The sequence below is a fragment of the Stomoxys calcitrans genome, chromosome 5, assembly GCF_963082655.1.
Source record: "Stomoxys calcitrans chromosome 5, idStoCalc2.1, whole genome shotgun sequence".
NCBI classification, from domain to species: domain Eukaryota; kingdom Metazoa; phylum Arthropoda; class Insecta; order Diptera; family Muscidae; genus Stomoxys; species Stomoxys calcitrans.
Genome location: NC_081556.1, coordinates 19,316,416 through 19,342,948, shown reverse-complemented (window position 1 = coordinate 19,342,948; position 26,533 = coordinate 19,316,416).

Genomic DNA, 26,533 nt, shown 5'->3' with positions numbered 1-26,533 from the left:
GATTTTAGAACTTGGGCCCGCAAAGGCAGCGTCAATAATCCAATTTCATTCAAATTTGGCTCAGCGAGATATGGTCTGGTCCAATCCAAATATATTTCGATATAGCTGCTATGGGTTAATAAATGACCCATTTTTTACCGGATGGTGACACAAGGTGGTTAACATATTGTGTTGCCCAAAAAGTAATTGCGGATTTTTTAAAAGAAAGTAAATGCATTTTTAATAAAACTTAGAATGAACTTTAATCAAATATTCTTTTTTTACACTTTTTTTCTAAAGCAAGCTAAAAGTAACAGCTGATAACTGACAGAAGAAAGAATGCAATTACAGAGTCGCAAGCTGTGAACAAATTTGTCAACGCCGACTATATGAAAAATCCGCAATTACTTTTTGGGCAACCCAATACGTACAGTGAATTGTGTTGGGTGATTCGACATTCTTAATGAGTGTGGTCCAGACCGTACTTTATTTGGATATAGTGGCAGCTGGTGGGATTTAACGGAAACTAGATACAGTGAGTTGTGCTAAGCTCCTTGTCATTCTTGCCGAGTTTGGTCCAGATCGGTTAATATTAAAAAATATAGGTGCCAAGATTTCTCGATATAACGTTTTTGGCCGATAATAGGTTTATTTATTACCCGATTTCGATGAAAGTTAACACAGTGAGCAGTGTTAGGTCCTTCGACATCCCTTGCGAGTATGGTCTTTATTAAAATATGGCAACACTGCCAACAATCCACAACTCCTCAACCTCGTAAGAGCATCACGAAAATGAAACCAGCTCCCCCCCCCCCCCCTCACAAACAACCAACAGTATAGGACAATGTCATTGTAACTGGTTAAGGGAGTGATGTCAGGGGCATGCAAAAAAAAGTAATAACGAATAGGATATGATGAAAGTAACATAAATGTCTGTACAAAATGTTAACAATTTCTTTGAAGTTCCGAAGGACAATACAGTTTTTAATCATAGAAAAGTCATTTACGGTTCGTTGGCAAACAAAATAACTAAATATCACCATCTAGACGATGATTGAATTAGTTTTTGTTGCGAAAAGATATGAAGTGAAATATTTAGAAAACACAAAACGTATAGTGTTGATGAAATTAAAGTTTAAACCATTAATCCAAGTAATGGAATAACAAAGCTGAAGTGTTAACTAGTAAATCATTATTGAAAGAAATCATGCATGAAAATGCTAATTCGTCGAAAGAGTTTTGAAGTATTGCTGTAAGGAAAAGAGTCGTCAAACGGAAAGACCTTGAAACACAACTCTAAACTAGAGACGTGACAATAATAGGTGGCAAACTATTGCGGCGAAAACTTAACATGGCACCAGCTTCAAGAGCGATAAATATTGGGTTGCCCAAAAAGTAATTGCGGATTTTTCATATAGTCGGCGTTGACAAATTTGTTCACAGCTTGTGACTCTGTAATTGCATTCTTTCTTCTGTCAGTCAGTCAGCTGTTACTTTTAGCTTGCTTTAGAAAAAAAAGTGTAAAAAAAGTATATTTGATTAAGGTTCATTCTAAGTTTTATTAAAAATGCATTTACTTTCTTTTAAAAAATCCGCAATTACTTTTTGGGCAAATTAAAATTGTTGTACTTCTTTCCTAAATTAGGCATAGAATCGGGGTATACTAATCTACTCATTCAGTTGGTAACACATCGAAATATGGATCTGCGACCCCACAAATATTCATTTGTCTGCCATAGGGGCGATTCAGAGTACGCTTCTGCATAGGGAGATCACAGCCAGCATTGGGGCCACTTCGGTGAAGGTGAATGCGACCAGGAGCATAGAGTGGGGTTATTTCTTCACTACTCTGGATTCTTGTGGACGACGAGATTCTGTGGAGACTTCAGACCCTAAAGCTCAGTCCCTAAGGCTCAAGGCTGACGTCCTAGTTATTCTAACCACCGGAAAGTTCCTCTATACCCTGTCTGGAACTCCGCATATTGCTTTTGGGCTACTGAGTCGTTGATAATTTCATCTTCGGCCCCCTGTCTGTTAGGCGTTATTGAGTGTCTCGCCGCTGAACCGCCGATATGAGCTTAATATGAGGATATTTGCCTATCCTTGTTATTCTAGCCACCGGAAAGTTCCTCTATACCCTGTCTGGAACTCCGCATATTGCTATTGGGCTACTGAGTCGGTGGTAATTTCATCGTCGGCCCCCTGTCCGTTAGGCGTTATTGAGTGTCCCGCCCCAGCACCGCCTGATGGCTCAATATGAGGATATTTGCCAATCCTTGTCTTCCCAATCTTGAAAAAGACGGCCGCCATGGCCCCTTAGTACGCCATGCATTTAGTCTTAGCCAAGCTTGTCACGGGGACATGATCAATGTCCACCACAAGGAGAGTTCTTTCCTCTCAGCGATACCCCTGTCTGGAACTCCGCATATTGCTCTTGGGCTACTGAGTCGGTGATAATTTCATCTTCGGCCCCCTGTCCGTTAGGCGTTATTGAGTGTCCCGCCCCAGCACCGCCTGATGACTCAATATGAGGATATTTGCCTATCCTTGTCTTCCCAATCTTGAAAAAGACGGCCGCCATGGCCCCTTAGTACGCCATGCATTTAGTCTTAGCCAAGCTTGTCACGGGGACATGATCAATGTCCACCACAAGGAGAGTTCTTTCCTCTCAGCGATACCCCTGTCTGGAATTCTGCATAGTGCTCTTGGGCTACTGAGTCGGTGGTAATTTCATCGTCGGCCCCCTGTCCGTTAGGCGTTATTGAGTGTCCCGCCCCAGCACCGCCTGATGACTCAATATGAGGATATTTGCCTATCCTTGTCTTCTCAATCTTGAAAAACACGGCCATGGTCCCTTAGTATGCCATGCCTTTAGTCTTAGCCAAACTTGTCACGGGAACATGATCAATGCCCACCACAAGGAGAGTTCTTTCCTCTCAGCGATACCTCTGTCTGGAATTCTGCATAGTGCTCTTGGGCTACTGAGTCGGTGATAATTTCATCGTCAGCCCCCTTTTCGTTAGGCGTTATTGAGTGTCCCGCCCCAGCACCGCCTGATAACTCAATTTGAGGATATTTGCCTATCCTTGTCTTCCCAATCTAGAAAAACATGGTCATGGTCCCTTAGTATGCCATGCCTTTAGTCTTAGCCAAACTTGTCACGGGGACATGATCAATGCCAACCACAAAGAGAGTTCTTTCCTCTCAGCGATACCCCTGTCTGGAACTCCGCATATTGCTCTTGGGCTACTGAGTCGGGGATAATCTCGTCGTCGGTTCCCTGTCCGTTAGGCGTTATTGAGTTTTCCGCCCCAGCACCGCCTGATAACTCAATTTGAGGATATTTGCCTATCCTTGTCTTCACAATCTAGAAAAACACGGCCATGGTCCCTTAGTATGCCATGCCTTTAGTCTTAGCCAAACTTGTCACGGGGGCATGATCAATGTCCACCACAAGGAGAGTTCTTTCCTCCTTCTCGTCCCTGTGAAAAAATCTCCCATTTCTCCATGACCAACTCTTGGTTTTGCTTGTTTAAGACTTCCATTATGCGTTTCGTCGCGATTTCGCCACCCTCATGCTTGATGTAGACCTTCGCCTTTGTGAGCTGGGGGATGTCAATCTTTCTCACAAGGTCGAGGTTTGCTTCCCAGGTAGTGTGGATACTTCCAATGAGCTTTTTGAAGGCATCAATACATTCCGCTGACGCAAAGCGCAGCGTTAAGATGTCCCCTCTAAGCTCACAGCTCATAATGCGTATGGGTGAACCTACTTCTGAGTTCAATACATGTTCGATAACTCGATTGTTTACCAAATGGCTCACCTGGGACCGACAATCTGGTGAATTTCTACCGGATGCACAGCCGACATCGATGACTGCATAAGTCATCTCATCTCTATTGTGCTTCATTGCCACTCCGGCGTAAGAGGGCAGCTCCTTACCTTTCTTAGCGACCATTTTCCCCTTCTGTGATGGCTGTGGCATCCTTTTGGAAGTCACAGTGCTCCATGAAGACTTGGGGCCAGTGCATGCTTCCTTCCTTCGTTGTTCCGAATTTGTCTCTTTCCACAGGACACTTTTTGGAGTCCCCATTGCGGGAGAGGCTGGCTTGGTCTTCCCAGAGTACTTGAAAGCGTGGAGCTCTATTTCTTCTTCAGCATTTTAGCAGTGTTATGCTCTTCGGGAGATCTGATTCTCTTTCCAGCTTCTGTAGAAGTGCTTGGAATATCAATTCTGTCTCTTCCAGCATACTGCATTTTCGCCCGATTGCACAACCGGTACATGCTCCTCGGTCTTCTTCGTCGTGCCCCTCTTTCCCGGTCTACTTGTGAGCTAAGCAAAGCCATTGCTCAACTCTGGCATCATCCCGTTGCCCTCATCTCTCGATTCGGCTGCGATGACTGTTTCATAGACACTGTCGCTGTTTCAATCCGAGTCGTAAACACCGCCTTTACTTAAAGCCTGGGATCGAACTATGCATCCCTCTGGCTTATCCGTCTCTTCCTCATTAATTAGTCTGACGACTAGTTGTGCGCTTGAAGCATTACTCTCGACTACAGGTGCTAAAGGGCACCGCAGCTGTTGGGGAGTTCATCTTGAGCCTACTCCAAAAAGGCTTTAAAATTTGTGCGTAATAGGTAGTACCTATTCCGAGATACGGATATTTCTTTTCTTGGAGGAGCGAAATACACGTCCGCTTCAATCAACGGCTTCTTAAGCACTCTCTAGGCTCTGCCATTCAGGCTCAGCACACACTAATTTGTCTACTCCACTTACATGGATTACCTGTGCTGCAGATGATGAGATGATGTTATTTCCCGGCTTGCGCCGCTAACAGACACCAGTACTTAGGTGGGAACACGATATCAGACATGAACCAACTAAGGGGAGTGATATGAAAAACAATTAAGGATTCTGCAAGAAGCACGGAATTCCTATCTTAAAAGTTTCTTTTTCGAGATTACTGTTTAATTTTTAGAGTGCCTGGCTTTGGTGTCCATAGTGGCATAGGCCGGATTAATATCTGCACCCTCTTTTCAACCTTACCTGATCTACTGAGCGTGGTCTAGGGGTTAACGCCAGGTAGACTGAGTTGGTGTTGTTCATGAGGAAGAAAAAGGTGCCTGTGTTCAGACTGCTAAGGTTGCAGGGAAAAACTTTGAGACTCTCCCGGCTTTGGTGTCCATAGTGGCATAGAGCGGATTAATATCTGCACCCTCTTTTCAACCTTACCTGGTCTACTGAGTGTAGTCTAGAGGTTAACGCTAGGCAGACTGAATTAGTGTTGTTCATGAGGAAGAGAAAGGTGCCTGAGTTCAGATTGCTAAGGTTGCAGGGAAAAACATTGAGACTCTCCAGGTCGGCTAGATTTCTTGGGGTTATTCTGGATTGGGGCTTGAATAGAGATTCTAAGATAAGCAAGGCTTTCCTTGCTCTCTATTCGTGCCAGAGGGACATTGGCAGTAGATGGGGCCTACGGCCTAGATTGTTGCACCGGCTGTACTCGGCGGTGGTGCGGCCGGTTCTGACCTATGGTTACCATTTTTGGTGGACAGTTACTGAGTACACGTCGCATGTGCGGGGCCTGGATAAAGTGAATAGGATCGTTTTGAAATGAGTACTACTGCGACCAGGTCCTTGTAGGTGTTGCTAGGTATACAGCCGATTGACCTGAACGTCAGGAAATCGGGCGAGAGGACACTGTTAAGGCTGTCATAACTTGGTCAGCTTCGGAGTTTGCCGGCCAGACATACAGATATACTCGACGGAGCTATGGCTGACCTGCACACTGACTATCTGAAGAGTGTGGACGTTGTGGACAGTAAGTTGCAGGCGCTTATACCTACCTTGGCGGACTGGCAGAAAGGGCGGTTCAGCTGAAGAATATCAAAATAGTTATAGATGGACAGTGGAACCGGCTGTGGAATACACTGCGCGGAACTACGATTAAATGTCTCTCTTCGGATGACGGACGATTGCAGCATCTTGCAAGCGGAGGTTTTTGCGATTACCGGGCCTGTGGATTTAGTGTTATCATCGAACCTATACCGGTCTAATATTTGCATATTTAGACATAGTTCGGCAGCTCTCTTATGGCTGCGAGCCAGGATGCACTTAGTAAGGTCATGCGAACAGCTGAGTACAAATATTTTTATTATACCCACCACCGTAGGATAGGAGGTATATTCATTTAGTCATGCCCTTTGCAATACATCGAAATATCAATTTCCGACCCAACAAAGTATTTCGGATCATCGTAAAATTCTAAGACGATTTAACGATGTCCTTGTGTCTGTACGTCTAACCGCCTGTCAGTCCGTCTGTTGTCGTCACTCTAGAGCCTTCAAAAATTGAGATATTGAGCAGAAATTTGGCACAGATACGTAGTTTTGATGCACGCTGGTTAAGAACTTGAACGGACCAAATAGGACCATATTTGGATATTGCTGCTATATAGACCGATTTTCCGATAAAGGGTCTAATGCCCATAAAAACTTTATTTTTCATCCGATTTTGCTGAAGTTTGAAACAGTGAGTATTTTAAGCCTTCCCGACAACTGGCCCAAATATGGTTCGGATCGGACTATATTTAGATATAGCTACCATATAGACCGATCTCCCGATAAAGGGTTTGAAGCCCATAAAAGTTTTAGTTATTTCCCAATTCCGCTGAAATTTGCAAGAGTGGGTTATTTTAAGCCTCCAGACATCTGACCTAAATATGGATTAGATCGGTTCATATTTAGATATAGCTGCCATATAGACTGAACTCTCGATAAAGGGTCTAAAGCCCATAAAAGCTTTGTTTATTACCCGATTTCGCTTATATTTAAAACAGATATAGCTGTCATATAGACCGATCTGCCGATAAAGGGTCTAAAGGGCATAAAAGGCATATTTTTTATCCGATTTCGCTGAAATTTTGAATAGTGCGCAGTTTTAAGTTTCCCAACATCCGACCTAAATATGGTGCAGATCGGACTATATTTAGATATAGCTGCCATATAAACCGATCTCCCGATAAAGGGTCTGAAGCACATAAAAACTTTATTTATTATCCAATTTCGCTGAAATTTGCAACAGTGGGTTATTTTAAACCTCCCGGCATCTGACCTAAATATGGATTAGATCGGTCAATATTTAGATATAGATGCCATATGGACCGATCTCGCGATAAATGGTCTGAAGCCCATAAAAGCTTTATTTTTTATCCGATTTCGCTGAAATTTGGAATAGTGCGCAGTTTTAAGTTTCCCAACATCCGACCTAAATATGGTACAGATCGGACTATATTTAGATATAGCTGCCATATAGACCGATCTCCCGATAAAGGGTCTGAAGCCAATAAAAGCTTTATTTAAATCCCAATTTCGCTGAAATTTGCAACAGTGGGTTATTTTAAACCTCCCGGCATCTGACCTAAATATGGATTAGATCGGTCAATATTTAGATGTAGATGCCATATAGACCGATCTCGCGATAAATGGTCTGAAGCCCATAAAAGCTTTGTTTATTACCCGATTTTGCTGATGAAAGGTCTCATTATTTATAGTGGTCCTGCGACTTGAATTCTTGACCCTCTAGAAACTGCAATTATTATCCGATTGGACTGAAATTTTGCACGTGGTGGTCTATTACGACTTCCAATGGTCTTGCGAAGTATGGTTTAAATCGGTGTATAACCTGACACAGCTCCCATATAAACCGATTTACCGATTTGACATCTTGAGCCCCTGGGAGTCAAAATATTTGGCCGATTTGGCTAAAATTTGCACGTATTGTTCGGTTATATCTTCCTCCAACTGTGCTAAGTACGGTTCAAATCTGTCTATGAAATAACTCCCATATAGACTGATCCCACTATTTAACAGCAAATCGATCTTTAGCCTGAGATAGCTCCCATATATACCGAACTCTCTATTATCCTTGTTCGGTTTCAATTAGAAATTATTTTGTGTAAATTTTTAGGTTAAGTTCCCAAAATTTGGCCCGACCGAACTTAGCACATTTTTGTTTGTTTAACATGCAACAAACCTGGCTATTCATTACTAAATACTATTCATAATTTCCGTAGCGTATATTGATTACTTTTGCATTATAGTTTAACAACATTTAAAAATTCAAATGTAGTTATTTGAAATTATTCGCATGAATTAATTTTTGCATTATTTTGCCGAAAATCACTGCTCGCGGCTGATTGGAGTAAGTTACGCCACATTTGTGATAAATGCGTTTGTTAACCAATCATTTAAATAATGAGCCATCGATACATACCCTCATATGTTTATGCCTTACATGGTGCTCTACAGGCGCATAGGCTTTAACCACACTTTCACACAAATGCACTTAGTATTATTTATATGAGGGCATTTTTATAATTTGTTAACAATTCCCATGTCTGATATAATTTGTTGGCAACATGTGACAAATTTGTTAAAACAATAAATTTACAAAACCGCAAAAACCTAACTTTTAGCATTTCGCTAATAAACTTTACTGCGGATGGCAAGTGCCATTAACCCATTGGGGGCTGGCTACGAAAAAAGAACAAGTAAAAGAGTGCTAAGTTCGGCCGGGTCGAATCTTATATACCCTCCACCATGGATCGCATTTGTCGAGTTCTTTTCCCGACATCTCTTCTTAGGCAAAATAGAATATAAGAAAAGATTTGCTCTGCTATTAGAGCGATATCAAGATATGGTCCGGTTTGGACCACAATTAGATTATATGTTGGAGACCTGTGTAAAATGTCAGCCAATTCGAATAAGAATTGCACCCTTTGGGGGCTCAAGAAGTAAAATAGAGAGATCGATTTATATGAGAGCTGTATCGGGCTATAAACCGATTCAGACTATAATAAACACATACAGGGTGGCTGATGAAAGCCGCTACCAAAAAAAAATGTAATAACTTTTTTTCTATTTAATAATAATAATTTAATAATTAATTTAATTAATTAATTAATTAATTTAATTAATAATAATTTAATAATTAATTTAATAATTTAATTTAACATGAATAAAAGAAAAATGTATTCCATACACCGAAAAAAAAATGTAGCAATATTCATCATTGTAGCAATATTCATCAGCCACCCTGTATGTTAATGGTCATGAGAGAATCCGTCGTACAAAATGTCAGGCAAATCGGTTGATAATAGCTACCTCTAGAGGCTGAAGAATTCAAGATCCCAAATCGGTTTATATGACAGCTATATCAGGTTATGAACCGATTTGAACCATACTTGGCACAGTTGTTGGATATAATAGCAAAACACGTGCAAAATTTCATTCCAATCGGATAAGAATTGCGCACTCTAGAGGATCAAGAAGTCAAGACCCCAGATCGGTTTATATGGCAGCTATATAAGGCTATGGACCGATTTGAACCATACTTGGCACTGTTGTTGGATATCGTAACAAAACACGTCGTGCAAAATTTCATTCCAATCGGATAAGAATTGCACACTCTAGAGGCTCAAGAAGTCAAGACCCCAGATCGGTTTATATGGCAGCTATATCAGGTTATGGACCGATTTGAACCATACTTGGCACAGTTGTTGGATATCGTAACAAAACACGTCGTGCAAAATTTCATCCCAATCGGATAAGAATTGCGCACTCTAGAGGCTGAAGAAGTCAAGACCCATGATCGGTTTATATGGCAACCTTATCAAAACATGGACCGATATGGCCCATTTACAATACCAACCGACCTACACTAATAAGAAGTATTTGTGCAAAATTTCAAGCGGCTAGCTTTACTCCTTCGGAAGTTAGCGTGCTTTCGACAGACAGACGGACGGACATGGCTAGATCGACATAAAATTTTACGACGATCAAGAATATATATACAGGGTGGCTGATGAAAGCCGCTACCAAAAAAAAATGTAATAACTTTTTTTCTATTTAATAATAATAATTTAATAATTAATTTAATTAATTAATTAATTAATTTAATTAATAATAATTTAATAATTAATTTAATAATTTAATTTAACATGAATAAAAGAAAAATGTATTCCATACACCGAAAAAAAAATGTAGCAATATTCATCAGCCACCCTGTACTTTATGGGGTCTCAGACGAATATTTCGAGTAGTTACAATCAGAATGACGAAATTAGTATACCCCCCATCTTATGGTGGAGGGTATAAAAATATCATGTAAAGAGTCATTAAGTTCGGCGGGCCGAATATTGGTTACCCACCCCCATAGATTCTGATTTATATAGCGGCTATATCTACTCATGCACCTATCTGGATAGCAGATGGTGTGGTTACGTGCTTCACGTACCGAATTTCAACCAAATCACATACAAATTTAGCCTTCAGGGAGCTCGAGTTTAGATTTGGACATAACTCCTATGCAAAATTGTGGACCCTTAGAAGCCTCAAACTCTATTCGATTTAGCCATGTCCCTCCATCTGTTCGTCTGTCTGTCTTGAAGTGGGCCATATAGATCCGTGTTAGCAGCCATATAAACTGTATTCGGATCTTGACTTTTTGAGCCTTTAATGGGCCCAGTTCTTATCCCATAACCTGATTTAGCTGCCATATAAACTGATTTTCAGATTTGATTGCTTGAGCCTTTAGAAGGCTAATATACCACCCGATCTGACTAAAATATTGCACCTAAAGTTTTTATATGACTTCTTACAACTGTGTCGGATATGGGCCACATTGGTCTATAACCTGGCATACATTTATGCCGATTTTCTGTAAAGTTTTCCTATGATTTCCATCTTCCTTATCAAGTCTAGTCCAAATAGGATATAGCTTCCCTATAAACCGATTGAGTGAGCCTCTAGAGGGCGAAATTTTTATCCCATGTGGCGTAAATTTAAACCGTGTTTTGTCGAATTCGGTCCATATTGCTTCATAATTTTATGTACACCCAGAAAAAAGTTGATACCAAAGGTGCTGAATTCAATACCATATGGTATTGATAGTAAACCAACTCAGTATGGTAACAAAGAAATACCGCATGGTATAGATAACAAGTAAAACTGAATTATGTTCGGTCGTGACGAACTTTGGATACCCACCACCATGTGTATATTTAGAATTCTATGGACTTATAACAATCTGCTATATTCTTGTCCAAATATGGGCCGACATGCAAATACAAATTTTGCCCATGAATATTCCACTAAGGAACAGGGGCAAACTTTTCACATATCAATGAGTACAGTCCGATTTAAGTTTTTAAGCTCAATAATAAGGGGCCTCCTTTTAATAGTCGAGTCCAAACGGCGTGCCGCAGTGCGACACCTCTTTGGACAGATGTATTACATGGCATAGTACCTCACAAATGTTGCCAGCATTAGGAGGGGAAAACCACCGCTGAAAATTTTTTTTTAAGGTTTCGCCTGGATTCGATCCCAGGCGTTCAGCGTCATAGGCGGACATGCTAACCTTTGTGCTACCGTGGCGTCCGATGGGCTAACATGTTTCATATTTATTGTGGGAATCGAGAGGCCTTGGACATACCAAACTTTAAAATTTCAGAGAAATTGGGCTATAAATCCTCTCTATATATGATTGAAACCCTAATCGGAAGATCGGTCCATATGACAGCTATATCTAACTATGATCAGATATAGACCTACTACAACTCATTGTTCCGAATTTCAAATAAATCGGATAAAAAATTCACCTTTTTATGGCTTACGACCTAAATGGACAGAAATAGGTTCCGATTTCGACCATCACCGGTTGGAAAAATGGTGGTCCAGTCCATTCTACTGTTCTAAATTTCTGCAAAATCGGGAAATTAATGAGGGTTTTACGGGCACAAGACCCTTAATCTACAGGTTGGTCTATAAGACAACGATTTCAAATTATGGGCCGAACTGGACCATATTCGTGATGGACAATGAGATGCCTAGTCTAACTCTTTGTTCCAAAATTTAGAGCACACAGGCCATCATAGCGCATATGTTAGTATGTCCGCCTATGACGCTGAACGCATGGGTCGAATCCTGGCGAGATCATCAGAAAAAAATTTTCAGCGGTGGTTTTCCCCTCCTAATGCTGGCGACATTTGTGAGGTACTATGCCATGTAAAACTTCTGTCCAAAGAAGTGTCGCTTTGTGGCACGCTGTTCGGAGTAAGAAGGAGATTGAGCTTAAAATTGAATCGGACTGCACTCATTGAGAATGTGAGAAGTTATTCCCTGTTCCTTAGTGGAATGTTCATGGGCAAAATTTGCAATTTTTTTGGTAGTAAATCCTCTTTTTATGGCCTTTAGGCCCAAAATCGCTGAATCGGTTTATATGGCACCTATATCTTAATGTGGTCCTATATGGACCAAATTCAGTTCGAACAATGAGGGCCCTAGTTCAACTCACTGTTTACAATGTTAGCGAAATCGGGTAATAAATGTTCTTGTTATGGGCTTGAACCCTTAAATCGGTCCATATGGCAACTATATCGAAATATGGTCCGATCTGCAGCGCACTTTGTTCGGATGTAGGCCCATCAAGTGACTGATCCAAATTTCATCGAATTGGGATAAAAAATGCGGCTTTTATAGGCTTAAGGTCGTGAATCAGCAGATCGGCAACCCTATCTAAATAAAGTCCGATCTAGACCATATTCTGATCGAATGTCGACGGGCCGAACAAAAGTGTAGTTAAGGGCTTAAGACTTTAAACATGCAGATCAATCTACATGGCCCTAAATTCAAATATGTTCTGATCCGGATCTGAATGTCAATGGGCCTAATAAAGCTTGCTATTCTAAAATTCAACGAAATCGTTTTATAAATGCGTCTCTTATATAGGCTAAAGACACTGAATCAGCAGATCGGAATATAGCCCAAAATGGACCATATTTGGTTCAGATATTGGGAGCTCAAAAATAATTCGGTCTCAATTCTCTGCGAAATCACGCAATAAAAACGACTTTTTTGGCTTTAAGGCATTAAATCGACAATAAATGACAAATCTCAACTCAATATCTTAATTTTTGAAGACTGTTAAGTGATTATAACAGACGGACACACAGGTGGACAGACGGACGGACGAATAGACGGACAAACTCGAGATCATCGTAAAATCGTCTTAGAATTTTACGAGAATCCAGAATATATAAACTTTGAAGGGTCGGAAATGGATATATCCTCCAAATCGTAAGTAAAATGGGTAGATCCGTTTGTGTGAAAGCTACCATACTTGTGTGGAAGCTACCATACTTGTGTGGAAACTACCATACTTGGCACGTATTTATATTTAAGGTAATTATATTGCACAAAAAGACATGCATTGGGAAAAGCACAGCTTATAGGTATGGTTGTCGAGCGTGGTTAATGTGTTATTTGTATCATACAAGCGTTTTCGCAATAAATTCGGAACAAGTACAAAATATCAACGTACGGCCCTTGAAGCATTCACACTTTATAAGGCTGATGAGTAAATGTAACCAAATTGCGAAACGCGTCCCATAGTGGTTGGTGTGTGTTGCGATCTCTGGCTTTCCCAATCCATTTGCAAAGAAAATCGCCCTTTAGCGGCTCAAGAAGATCAAGATCCGAGATCGGTTTATATGGGAGATGATACGAAATTATTTGGACCATACTTAGCACAGTTTTGAAAATCATAACAAAACACCTCATGCAAAATTTCAGACAAATCGGATAAGAGTTTCAAGAAGCCGAGATTCAGAATGAGTTTATATGACAGTTATATGGAAACATGGACCGATTTGAACTGGATGCCCAGATGATAGTGTCCGATGGCAGCGAAGAGGATAACGCAGAATCCCTGATGGCGGTATAGAATGTTGACCTCCTAGTCAGAATGAGGTCCAAGTAGCTGTGATCCAACTGCAGAACTACAATGCAGCAGGAGCCGACGGGTTGCCTGCTGAACTATTTAAGACCGGAGGCTGATGCATACGCTGATAAGGCATATGCATCAGCTTGTTTGCGCAATCTGGCTGGAAGAACGCACACCCGATGATTGGAACCTCAGCATACCATTAGCAGATGAAAGCAGATGAGGCTGTGCTTGCATTGTTTGAAAGAAAGATTCTTCATAAAATGTTTGAACAAGTTTGCATTGATGGAGTGTAACGGCATCACATGAGCCACAAACTGCACGAGTTGAATGACGACGCACAGTGGGCCAAACGGCGAAGAAATTTGGAAATAAGTCTAAAACTTTTTATCTGTTTATCTTTGCGGTACAAAATGTTCTAGAGATTTGTAGAGGAGGACTTTGGCTTTCAGGCTCCATGCCGAGATAATGTCAAATTGTTGAAAAATTGGAGTAAAAATGTGAGTTCCAGAGCAAACATACCAAAAATCGGGAGTACGTTTGTATGGGATCTTCAACTAAAGTTGGACTTATCTGGATCATATTCAGCAAAATTGTAGATATGTCTAAAAAAAAATATCCCTATTCCAAAGTTCAGTCAAATCGTATAAAAAATTTTATTTTTTATTAGATTAAGATGTTAAATCTAGAGATTGGTATAGCTGCCATATATGTCGAAACTAATCATCTTAACCCTCCGGCGGATGAGAATGTCCCCAGAGACCTTTTTCAAGGAGTCTGAGTACCTTTTTCATTAATGTCTAAAAAATTTTAAAAAAAATCCGTTTACATATAAAATTCCATACAAAAAGTACAAGGTCCCTGTGGACCATGTACTTCGTCAACGGCAGCAGATGACTCAACCGTTACAAAATGCCATTAACATCTTATTAAGTGTAATTTTTTTATCTGATTTGCCTGAAATTTGGGTTAGGGTGTTTCTTTTGACACATCTACAACTATGCCAAATATGGTACAGATCGGTCTAACTTTAGGTGTAGGTCCCATATGGCTTACAAAATGTTGGAGAAGTCAAAAGTGGTCAACTTCGAAACCCTGTATCTCACCCTGTCTTAAAGATATGGACCTACAGCTGCACTTTCCTGAAAGCACATTTTCTCCTCTACAAATCTCTAGAACATTTTGTACCGCTAAAATTAACAAATAAAAAGTTGTAGACTTATTTCCGGTTTTTTGCCGTTTGGCCCACTGTGCGACGTTAGCCTGGTCAAACGTCACAAAATACTAGTACAACGGTTGCCTTGGCTAGGTCATGTTATCAGAGTAAATGAACAAGCTCCAGCGAAGAAGTCTTTTGAAGGTGATCACGGTGGTACACGCAAACCGGGACGTCCAAAAGCCCGATTGAAAGATCAAGTGTTGAAAGACATCTCGAAACTTGGTGTCTAAGATTTTGGAGCGCAGAAGATCGAGCCGTTTGAAACGTTTTTATCAGTACGGCTAATTGAACTAATGCTCTGTCATAGTCAATTCAAGTATGGTAGGTAAAATAATATCCAAATCTGAAGAGATATAGCCAAGTCGCTAACTTTATCCGTTTCACCGCTATTGTGACTTCGACAGATGGTGAAGAGACTAAAAAGCAAATCGCAAAGTAAGCTCAAAAATATACCAAAAGTTGCATATCAGAACTGCTTCAAGGTATGGAAAATACAAACTGTTGACCTTTTTTGTTGACTCTTCAACTTTTCTGTTGAACCGACCTCGTATGTAAAGCATCAAAAACCATTTTTAATTGCATTCGCTTAATAGCCTTAAGTTTCCCATTGAAAATCAATTGAAATGTCAATTGAAAAATCTCACTTTCGTTGTTTATTTCGGTTTATAGAAAAAACTTTTTGGTCCTCAAAGGATAAAAATCTTTTTTTTTTGTGAATGTTTTTTTTTCTCCGTTTTTTTCGCATCAACTTATGCATGAATATAAATGTTATATATTTCAGTTTTCATAATACTCACACTCAGCACTCACTCTCACATGTATATGCATGTGTGTGTGTGTGTGTGAAACAAAGTCATCTATAAAGGAAGTGAAAACGATGTTTTTTTTTGTTGCTGCTGTTGTTGGTATCCCATGAATGCATTTTGTCGCACATTCATTGAATCGATTCTGACACACCAGCAAATGTATTGCATATCAAATGGATGACTTTATGTGTGAGTAAGCGTGTTGGTGTTTGTATTGGTGTCTGTGATAAATTAGCATATTTTGTGGCGTCAAATGGACGACGCTAAATATTGTATGTGTGAACATATATCACAGCAAGTGGCGCCCAACAAGTTTGAGGGCAAATAAATACAGCTCTCATGTGTGGGAGTTGGTCAAACTATGGCCACATAATCCTCTACTGCATGGCAGTGGGTGATGCTTGAGAGTGGTGCCTCTCGTTGGGTGTTCTCGTATTTGTTTCACCAATAATTTTATTATTTTTTCGTGATTTATTTAAACAATTCAATCATAATTAACATGTTTACAAGCTGTACTACTTTTTATGCATTTTTATATATGTATGGGCATTTTCGGTGGCATAGCTATAGACAGACTGGCAAACAAAATCAAATGATTGAGGTACACACAGAAAAAATATTTTTATATTCTAAAGAAATAAAAATGTGCGAAGTTTGGCGAAGTCGAATCTTAGAAACCCCCCATCAGGGATTCTACTAAAAATTTTCGCAAATAAACTTAGTTGAAGGGTACCTGTTTACTTCACATACAAAATTTCAGCCAATTGCGGCCTCCTGGGGTTCCTTGTGTCAAATCTGGAGTTTGGTTTATATGGGAGCTAATCAGTTTATAAGGCGACTAAGACAATACCTACCACGAATCTAGCGCCCCACCCGGCCAATATTTTCTTGCATATAAAGGGTGATTTTTTTGAGGTTAGGATTTTCATGCATTAGTATTTGACAGATCACGTGGGATTTCAGACATGGTGTCAAAGAGAAAGATGCTCAGTATGCTTTGACATTTCATCATGAATAGACTTACTAACGAGCAACGCTTGCAAATCATTGAATTTTATTACCAAAATCAGTGTTCGGTTCGAAATGTGTTCATTCACCGTTCAGCGATGAGGCTCATTTCTGGTTGAATGGCTACGTAAATAAGCAAAATTGCCGCAGGACACTGGACACTTGCGGTGTGGACGATTCCTCCTTAGATGCTTCACCAGCGCGGTGCTGTCGATGTACTTTTTGAGTTCCGCGCTGTCAACCACATCGCTAGGAGACTGAAAATCCCCCTGCAACAATCGAGACAGGAGGGGATGGCATCGAAACGGGATCCGACAAGCCCTGTGTGGGTGGGCCATCCAGTTGGACTGGGCTCAAGGAGTGCGTCAGCGGGCAATGACGCACTCCTTGAGCCCAGTCCAACTGGATGGCCCACCCACACAGGGCTTGTCGGATCCCGTTTCGATGCCATCCCCTCCTGTCTCGATTGTTGCAGGGGGATTTTCAGTCTCCTAGCGATGTGGTTGACAGTTCCTCAGGCAAGTGTTCAGCAACAACTGGGAGTCGTCTGCTGATTCCCCAACCCCACCGCTTCTACACACCTTCAGTTTCAACTTGTTGCATCCATATAAACCCCTTCAGACTTGTTGAGGTTTACGGGACAGCCGGAGTTTAGTACGAATGTCTCTGGTCACAATCTACCAATCTTCCAGTCGGTGGTTGAAAGATTACATTCCCTTAGTCTACGAAGTATCTATTCAGGATCAGAGGAACTCATTGGTATCCAAGCATGCGCCATTTGTTGAGAAGGAATATCTTCCTTCTTGACTAAATCTAGTGCTGCACCTGGCCAGATCTCACCAAACTTCTTCAGCGCCCAACGATACATTTCAATTGAGCGTTGATCCCCAAAGGCAATTAGTCTGTATCGGCCCCGATACCAGCCTGCATCGTCACAAACTGAAGGAGACCCAGGAAATTCCGCAAGAACATGGTAGTATACTGATGATTATCCCAGTCCAATTATTCCTAGGTAAGCAACCCTGTTCTTCTCCCTTGTCGACAACTGTCATAACCAAACTGTCCCTAGCGAAATTAGGAATAGTTCTTTGACCCATCTTACCATTGTTCGCCCTAGTTCTATAAGGCATGGGATGCCCATCATATGTCTTTTGGCCGACTGCGGTGCAGTTTCCGAATCTAGACGTGAAGTCTTTGGGGTAGCCTGCGCAGCGAATCCTCGAGCTCATTTTAGGGAGTCTCTCTCCCTATTAGTGAGAGTGTTAGGATCTTTCTCACAAAGCCTCTCAATAAACCTGAGAGCGATGCGTCTTCTATTATGCCAACCTTTTAAAGAGCGTGTTGGTTTGCTGGGGAAGGCCGGTGGCTTGGGAAAATTATAGACATGCGAAGAAAGAATAGGTTCGGCCTTGTCCTTAAAACTCGAATCGAGTCGTCTGTCGGCTAGTGGAGCCTAGAACTGCCGCTTCACCAATCGAGGTTTCAGTTGCAGACAACATGCTGTGGCCTGATACCACCACCGCAGTGAACAACCGCCTAATGGATACCTCTATCGTAGCTATCCTTGAGGGACTTAAATTTTTCTTCCAAAAATACTGACCTATTACGAGTTACAGGAAAATTCTTGAGGAGCGAAATAACAAAACGTCCACTCCTCTCAACGGTTCATACAATGCTGAAATGCTGGAAATCATGAACAAATCCTACGTTCAAAATTTAAGCCACATCGGATGGTAATTTCGACTTCTATAGACTCATAAAGTCAAGTCGAAGGACCATTTTATATGGGAGTTATATTAGAATATGAACAGATGTGGCCCACTTGCAATCCCCAATGACCTACATCGAATATCTTTATTCGCACGAACGTGATTTCCACAGACGGATAGACATGGCTAGACCAACTAAGAATAAAAAGGCAATGAAGAAAATATATATCTTTGGGTATTTTGAGGAGTACAAATGGACGGATTAGATAAATATACCCCCCATCCTAAGGTGATAGGTATAAAAAAGTATAGATATACTGGAAGAGCGTTGGAAACTTTGGAAAACAGATGAGCGAGTTCTTGACGAATTCGCGAGATAACTTCTTAATGAAAGTCCGTTGGTGAAAATATTTTTATACTACCATACAGCATTTGTATTTCTCTCCGTGTATAACTCTTCTCTCCAACACCTTTCACGTCATTCATACCAATTTCGCCATACACACACATTGGCGAAATGCCGGTAATTTATGGTGATCGATGCATGGATGCACCTACCATGGTGCGGTGGTCCATGGGCATTTGCGGCAATTGTCATTAAGGATTTGTGTTGCCTGTTTTTCTGGTCAGCTCTTGTCACTGAAACAAACAAAAAAAAAAAAAGAAACTCTTGGTTATGTGGCATCGAAAAATTACTAAAATTTATGTCAATTTGAAATGATTGCTGCAGTATCATAACATTTTCGGTAGTTGGGAAAAAATACAAAAATAAAATTGTCGAATATGAAATATGATAAACTAAATATTAATAGGAAGGCTATTAAACTGAAGGAAGTGCCAATGAGTTAATTGCATTGTCATTACAAAGCATGTATAAAATGGAAGGTTTTTAATGTTGGTTTTTTTTTGGTTTTTTTAGGTGGTTATTACTGTTGTAGACCAAGGATTGTGAGGTAAGTGACTTGAATCGACTAATAGTGTGAAAACCTTATATGTTTCAAAATGGGATAATTTATTGTATATTTTTGAGGACTGCTGTTTTGATGTTCTTATCGTTTATGAATTATGCATATTTTTATTGAACAAGTAAGGAAAGGCAAAAGTCGGGCGGTCCCGACTGTATAACACCCTTTGCCTACCCTATAAGTACAAAGTGGAAGATATATCTTATTCTGAAACAATTTTGATGGACTTCGAAGGATGTTTTCAGATGGGTTATTTAACAATCCCTATCAAACATATTGGGTTGCCCAAAAAGTAATTGCGGATTTTTTAAAACGAAAGTAAATGCATTTTTAATAAAACTTAGAATGAACTTTAATCAAATATACTTGTTTTACACTTTTCTTCTAAAGCAAGCTAAAAGTAACAGCTGATAACTGACAGAAGAAAGAATGCAATAACAGAGTCACAAGCTGTGAAAAATTTTGTCAATGCCGACTATATGAAAAATCCGCAATTACTTTTTGGGCAACCCAATATATATGAGAGCTATATCTAATTCTGAACCGATTTCTATGAAATTCACCAGTAATGTTGAAAGTCAATAGAAAACCCGTCGTGCCAAATTTCGGGAGAATCGGTTAACAAATGGCCACACTATTGCAATATTAGTCCAAATCGGACGTACATATGTATGGGAGCTATTTCCAAATCTGAACCGATTTTTTCCAATTTCAATAAGCTGTGTCTCTAGGCCGAAAAACATGTCTGTACCAAATTTTAAGATGATCGGATGAAAATTGGGACCTGTAGTTTGTATCCAAAGTAATATGGACAGATTGACAGACAGACGGACATAGCTTAATAGAATCATAAAGTGCTTCTGAGTCGATCGGTGTACTTATCAATGGGTCTATCTTTCTCCTTCTGGATGCTACAAACAAATTCACTCAGTTATAATACCCTGTACCACAGTAGTGGTGTAGGGTATAAAAAACGAATAAAGATATCTCAATTATTTTTTTCTGGGTTTTGCAGACAAAAGTGTCCTAGAAAATTAAATTTACCAGGATTTTACAAAAATCCCCAAAATACACTTTTAGGCAAAGATTGTTGCAAAATCTGTGGTAGGTACAAATATTGATAAATGTAAAAAAAAACTGCTTTGGTTTAGAGGACGTAAATATGAAGTAAAAGAATATTAGCCCGAATGGGAAATCTGAGCTTTGAAGTTTGAGAACTCGAGTCGTTTTTCCAGTTTAAGATAACGCATCTACAATACGTACTCTTTAAAAAACAAAAAGAAAAAACAAGTCATTGTTCAACTTTGTAGAACAAAGTATTGGTCTTCTTTGTAGCTATATCCAAGTATAGACCGGATATTGCAGGAGGATGTTGAAGGGTCCAACACAACTCACTGTCCCAAATTTCGGCGAACTCGGACAATAAATGCGACTTTTATGGGCCCAAAACCTTGTGCCGAGAGATCGGTCTATATGGCAGCTATATCCAAATATGGACCGTTCTGGGCCAAATTAAAGAAGGATGTTGAAGGGATCAACACAACTCACTGTCCCAAATTTCGGCGAAATCGGACAATAAATGGGACTTTTATGGACCCAAAACCTTGTGTCGAGAGATCGGTCTATATGGCAGCTATATCCAAATGTGGACCGTTCTGGGCCAAAATGCAGAAAGTTATCGAAGAGCTTAATACAACTTACTGTCCCAAATTTCGGCGAAATCGGACAATAAATGCGCCATTTATGGGCCCAAAACCTTTTGTCGAGAAATCGGTCTATATGACATCTATATCCAAATCTGGACCGATCTGAGCCAAATTGAAGAATAGTGTTGAAGTGTCCAACACAACTCACTGTCCCAAATTTCGGCGAACTCGGACAATAAATGGGACTTTTATGGGCCCAAAACCTAGTGTCGAGAGATCGGTCTATATGGAAGCTATATCCTAATCTGGGCCGATCTTTGCCATATTGCAGAGGGATGTTTGAGAGCCTAACACAACTCACTTTCCCAAATTTGGGCGAAATCGGACAATAAATGCGCCTTTTTATGGGCCAAATACCATAATTTGAGAGATCGGTCTATATGGCAGCTATATCCAAATCTGGAACGATCTGAGCCAAATTGAAGAACAATGTTTAAGGGTCCAACACAACTCACTGTCCCAAATTTCTGCGAACTCGGACTATATGTGCGCCTTTTATGGCCCCAAAACCTTAAATCGAGAGATCGGTCCATATGGCAACTATATCTAAATCTGGACCGATCTGAGCCAAAACGAAGAATAATGTTGAAGGGTCTAACTCAACTCACTATCCCAAATTTTGGCAAAATCGGACAATAAATGCGCCTTTTATTGCCCCAAAACCTTAAATCTAGAGAACGGTCTATATGGCAGCTATATCCAAATATGAACCGATCTGGGCCAAATTGAAGGAGGATGTGGAAGGGACTAACACAACTCACTGTCCTAAATTTTGGCGACATCGGAAAATAAATGCGACTTTTATGGCCCCAAGACCTTAAATCGAGAGATCGGTCTATATGACAGCTATATCCAAATCTGATCCGATTTAGACCAAATTAAAGAAGAATGTCGAGTGACCTAACACAACTCACAATCCCAAATTTCAGCAAAATCGGATAATAAATGTGGCTTTTTGGTCCTAAGACCCTAAATCGGCTGATCGGTCTATATGGGGCCTATATCAAGATATAGTCCGATTTAGCCCATCTTCGAACTTAAGCTGCTTATGGACAAGAAAAGGCTCTGTGCAAAATTTTAGCTCAATATCTCTATTTTTAAAGACTGTAGCGTGATTTTAACAGACAGACGGACGGATATGGCTAGATCGTCTTAGATTTTTACGCTGATCAAGAATATATATACTCTATAGGGTCGGAAATCGATATTTCGATGTGTTGCAAACGGAATGACTAAACGAATATATCCCCTATCCTACGGTGGTGGGTATAAAAATATTAGCCCGAATGGGAAATCTGAGCTTTGAAGTTTGAGAACAAATGCAAATTTTGCCCATGAACATTCCATTAAGGAACAGGGGCAAACTTCTCACATATCAATGAGTGCAGTCCGATTCAAGATTAAGCTCAATGATAAGGGGCCTCCTTTTTATAGCCGAGTTCGAACGGCGTGCCGTAGTGCGACACCTCTTTGAAGAGAAGTTTTACATGGCATAGGACCTCATGAATGTCGCCAGCATTACGAGGGGAAAACCATAGCTGAAAAGTTGTTTCTGATGGTCCCGCCAGGATTCGGCAGCAGTCGTTCAGCGTCATAGGCGGACATGGTAACCTCTGCGCTACGGTGGCCTCATAAGAGAGGCGTTTTTTCAGTTTAAGATGACGACTCTTGTTTAAATTTCCCTTAGAACGCTTCTACAATATGTCCTCTTTATAAAGGAAAAAGAAAAAAATTAAGGTATTTAGGTAAGGTTAGGTTGAAAAGAGGGTGCAGCTATTAATCCGCCCCATGCCACTATGGACATACACCTAAGCCATTAATCGGCTTGTTGTGGGCTTTAAATACCCAAAAAAAAAGTAACCTTGAAAAAGAAATTCTAAGTTAGGAATTCCGTGCTACTTACAAAATCCTTGATTGTTTTCCATGTCACTCTCCTAAGTTCGTTCATGGCTGGTATAGTGTATCCACCTAAGTGCCGGTAACTGTTAGACGCGAAAGCCGGGCAATGACAAAGGAAATGCTCCAACGTCTTATCATCTTCCCCGCATGCCCTACACATGCTATCACTCCGTGCACCGATTTAACATAAGTGAGCTCGTAGTCCTATGAGTCCCGTTATGATACCAATAGCTGTACTGACCTCCTTCTTACTTCCTTTCAGTAATAGCTTAGTCTTCTCACGATCTGGTTGCCCCCATAGGATTTTCGCCCTCCTACCGACCGTTTCGCTGTTGCACATGGCCTCGTTTTCTCGCGATCTGAATCCCCCATAGGATTTTCGCCGTCCTACTGGCCGTTTCGCTGTTGCACAATGTTGCAGTCGCATTCGTCGCCCACTTCCTTAAGTCGGACTGCGTCGACCCGAAAGGCTTCGGGTTAACCAAGTTTATTAACGGCAGTCCTCTAGCCTTCACCGCCAAATCGCCTGCCCTTTCATTTCGCCTTACTCCTTTATGGCCCGGCACCCGAACGATGAGGATTTTCCCAACCTCAGAGAATGCGTTAAGCTCCTTCTTACACTGCAAGACTGTTAGTGACCTTACCGTCCTGGTTTTTATTGCCCTTATGGCAATTTGACTGTCGTTAAAGATGTTCACACTCGACGTCCTCGCGTTAGCACCACACCACTTCGCGCTTTCCGTGATTGCCCGGATTTCCGCCTGCAGGACCGTATTATGGTTAGGCAGTCTAAAACAGATCTCAGTTCCTGGGTTCTCAATGTAGACCCCCAGGCCCACTCTGTTCTCTAGCTTGGATCCATCCGTGTAACATGATCTTCCAGATGGCAATACTAGGGTTCCGTCAATCCAAGACTGTGCCGTTGTTAGCAGGGCCTCGCACTCGACCTCAAGGTTCATCTCAGGTATCCGATCGGAAACCTTTACCCTTCCTTCCAGGTTTCCTATCGTCGCCTCGATTATACCGCGATGGTATGAGCAGCTTCTATCCTCAATCCATTCTTCCATCGCCTTAAGACTCTTAACCGCAGTGGCTGCCACGCACAGAATCTGTATGTCAATGGGGCGAATATCTAGAATAGTCTCCAGTGCCCTCGTGGCGATGGGTATCCAATCCAAAGTTCGGTACGGCCTCGAGCCAAAAAACAAGTTTTTACTTTTTTAAACTTTTATTTCCACCATGTGTTTACACACAATGTTTTTGTTTCGTATGTTAAAGTTTTTGTTTCATTTCCAAAATGTTTAATTTATCTGATTTTTTTCTTCATAACTACAAATTCCATATGGTAAAATTGTACCTGCACGAAAAATATTGCAGATTTTCAACAGTTTGTCAAAGTAACTGCAATAAAGTCACATTAGATAATGTTTAGGACTTCGAATTTCGAAAATGACTTTCACCTCACTTGCATGACGTAGATACTTTAATCTAAGAGAACTCATACATATTTTACACTCCAAAACATTGCCTGCAGAAAGTGGTCCTGCGCAATTAAGAAATTTTTCTCTTAATATTTAATTGAAGTTCTTTTAAGAGAGTCCATATCAAATACTTTGCAGATTTAGATATTGTGCAGATGACAAAAGTATCTTGCATTTAGCTATAATTGAATATGAAGATATTTGTTTTTATCTTTGAAATATGTTCTATAGGAGGTGTTTACAGAAAGTATCTACATGTGCAGATATTTACCTTTTTGTCTGAAGTTATTTTATATTCGAAAAAGACCCGCGTAATGAATCTCAATGGTTCATAAGTTTCATATCGAAGCCTAAGAAATAATTGTTTGGATACAAATATGATGTTGCATCAAACACTCTGACTAAATGTTTTCCTGTCGAACAAAATGGTTTAAGAAACCTTAAAATGAGGGACAAAAAGTAAAAAGGCGTTAAGTTCGGGCGGGCCGGATTTTGGATACCCACCAAAACATATTCCGATTTGGATTTGGAAGTACAGTAGCTATATCTAAAAATAAACCGATCTGAACCAAATACGACACGGATGTTGAAAAGCCTAACATAAGTCACTGTGTCAAATTTCAGTAAATCGGATTATAAATGCGCCTTTTATGAGGCCAAGACTTTAAATCGAGATATCGGTCGATTTAAAAACAAATGTCGAAGAGCCTAACACAAAGCACTGTCCCAAATTTGAGCAAAATCGGATAATAAATGTGGTTTTTTATGGGCCTAAAACCCTAAATCGGCGGATCGGTCTATATGGCAGCTATATTTAAATCTGAAACGATCTGGGCCAAATTAACAAAGAAAGTCGAAGGGCCTAACGCAACTCACTGTCCCAAATTTCAGCAAAATCGTATCAAAAATGTGGCTTTTATGGGCCTATGACCCTAAATCGGAGGGTGGGTCTATATAGTAGCTATATCCAAATCTGGACCGATCTAAGCCAAATTGACGAAGGAAGTCGAAGAGCCTAACACAACCCACTATCCCAAATTTCGACGAAATCGAACAATAAATGCGCCATTTTTGGGCCCAAGACCTTAAATCGAGAGATCGGTCTATATGGAAGCTATATCCAAATCTGGGCCGATCTTTGCCATATTGCGGGGGGATGTTGAACGACCTAACGCAACTCACTGTCCCAAATTACGGCGACATCGGACAATAAATGCGCTATTTATCTGCCCAAGACTTTAAATCGAGAGATCGGTCTATATGGCAGCTATATTCAAATCTGGACCGATCTGGGTCAAATTGAAGAAGGATGTCGGATGTCCCAAATTTCATCAAAATCGGATAATAAATGTTGCTTTTATGGGCCTAAGACCCTAAATCGAAGGATCGGTCTGTATGGCAGCTATATCCAATTCTGGACCGATCTGGTCCGAATCGTCGAAGGATGTCGAAGAGCCTAACACAACTCACTGTCCCAAATTTCATCAAAATCGGATAATAAATGCGCCCTTTATGGGCCAAAAACCTTAAATCGAGAGATCGGTCTATATGGAAGCTATATCCAAATCTGGGCCGATCTTTGCCATATTGCAGAGGGATGTTGAAGGACCTAACACAACTTACTGTCCCAAATTACGGCGACATCGGACAATAAATGTGGCTTTTATGGGCCCAAGATCCTAAATCGGCGGATCGGTCTATATGGGGGCTATATCAAGATATAGTCCGATATAGCCCATCTTCGAACTTGCTTTTGGACAGAAAAAGAAGTTTCAGCTCAATATCTCTATTTTTAAAAACTGTAGCGTGATTTCAACAGACAGACGGACGGACATGTCTAGATCGTCTTAGATTTATGAATCAATATAACAGATATATCAAAATATAATCCGACTTGGAGAATATTCGGCACTGATTTCGAGGATTCTAATACAAGTCATAATTTTAAATTTTATTTGCAAGCCACCAAATGTTTTTGCT